Raw genomic sequence first — 1,423 nt, forward strand, 5'->3', positions numbered from 1 at the left:
TGGCGGGGTAAGGGATGAAGGGAGCCGGAGAGGGGTCGGAGTGCGCGGTGTCCAAGCGTCTGGTGGCAACCGGCATAGAAAATGGCAACGAGAGCGTGAGCAGCAGTGCACCTGCTGTTCGGTTATAAAGTCATCATTAAGTGAGCGTTCTGCTCAACTTTCCGGCACGGTGCTGTTAGTTCTGAAGTCTGAAATGCGGTTACGATCCGTCTCGGAAGCCTGGGTTTAGGCGCTATCTGATTAATGAGGGCAAGCTGTTTAAATATTGAAGCTCGCGGTATTCCAGCCCAGTCAATAGGGCTGTTCCACACCAACAAATGCAGCGTGACAGCAGTGTTGTTCCTTAGCTGGCTGAGTGGGGAGATAAAATAATGTAGAATGGGATGTGTTGCTCTGTGGTGAGATCTGCAGACCGTGGTCTGTGGTCCTTCTGTTTGTAAATATCCTCTTCTTCATTCTTTCTTTAAACTAACCTTCTGCTGAGCCTAGAAGCCAACTGCCTGGCTTTCTGTTCCTGTGCTGTTGTATGCTTAGAAAAGGTAGATGAAACATGAAAAGAACTTCACTGAATCTAACAGGTGCAATATTAATTGTTTCTGCTTCTTCCATTATTTGGCACAATCAGTGTGGTCGCTTCTGGGTCGTAATTGTATGGGGCTGTGCGTGCAGTAGGTCAGTGTGCAACACCAGAAGGCATCTGGACTTCACATTGAGTTGGAAAGTGGCGTGGATGCCAAGAGGTGCATCTGCAGGTTTTTTTGTTGTTGTTGTTGTTTTTGTTTTTTTTGGCAAACAGTATCAGCTGTCAGAGAAACCATAGTGTGACATACTACCTCAAAGCACACGCAAGTCAGAAAGCTGACATTCTGATTTTTGTCTAATCTGATAATTTGTGTGTGCGTGCACTTCATGCATTTCACAGAATCATAGGGTTTGGAAGGGACCTCTGGAGAACATCTAGTCCAACCCCCTGCTAAAGCAGATCCTTACAGGTTACGATAGGTTTCTTTAGTTGATGTCTGTCCTTACTTTAGAATATGAACTGCAAAGCAAGAAATCAGAGTTGCTAAAGAGCCGAAGTCTGTGGAGATTATTTATCTGAATTTAGAAACACTTTGATATTCTCTTGGGTGTTTGAAAACAGTTGTTGAACTGTATCAATACGGTTAGCAAAGAGTGTTTTGAGAATACTGAATTTAAAAGCAAACCAAGCAAACCCCAACAGGAAATGGCTTAGTGGTGAGAGAACCCAGGATCCGTTGAATGAATTTGTATTCTGGATTGTGCAAAGGAGATTTAGCTAAAGGAAAGCTGTACAGCTGTGTGTCAGCATCAGATGATGTGGCTGTGTGTACCAGCTGGTGCTGATGATGAGGCTAAAGCCCTCTTCATAACTCAGAGTAAAGCCACAATTAATCATCCT

This window comes from Meleagris gallopavo, chromosome 1 (assembly GCF_000146605.3).
Source record: "Meleagris gallopavo isolate NT-WF06-2002-E0010 breed Aviagen turkey brand Nicholas breeding stock chromosome 1, Turkey_5.1, whole genome shotgun sequence".
Classification (NCBI taxonomy): domain Eukaryota; kingdom Metazoa; phylum Chordata; class Aves; order Galliformes; family Phasianidae; genus Meleagris; species Meleagris gallopavo.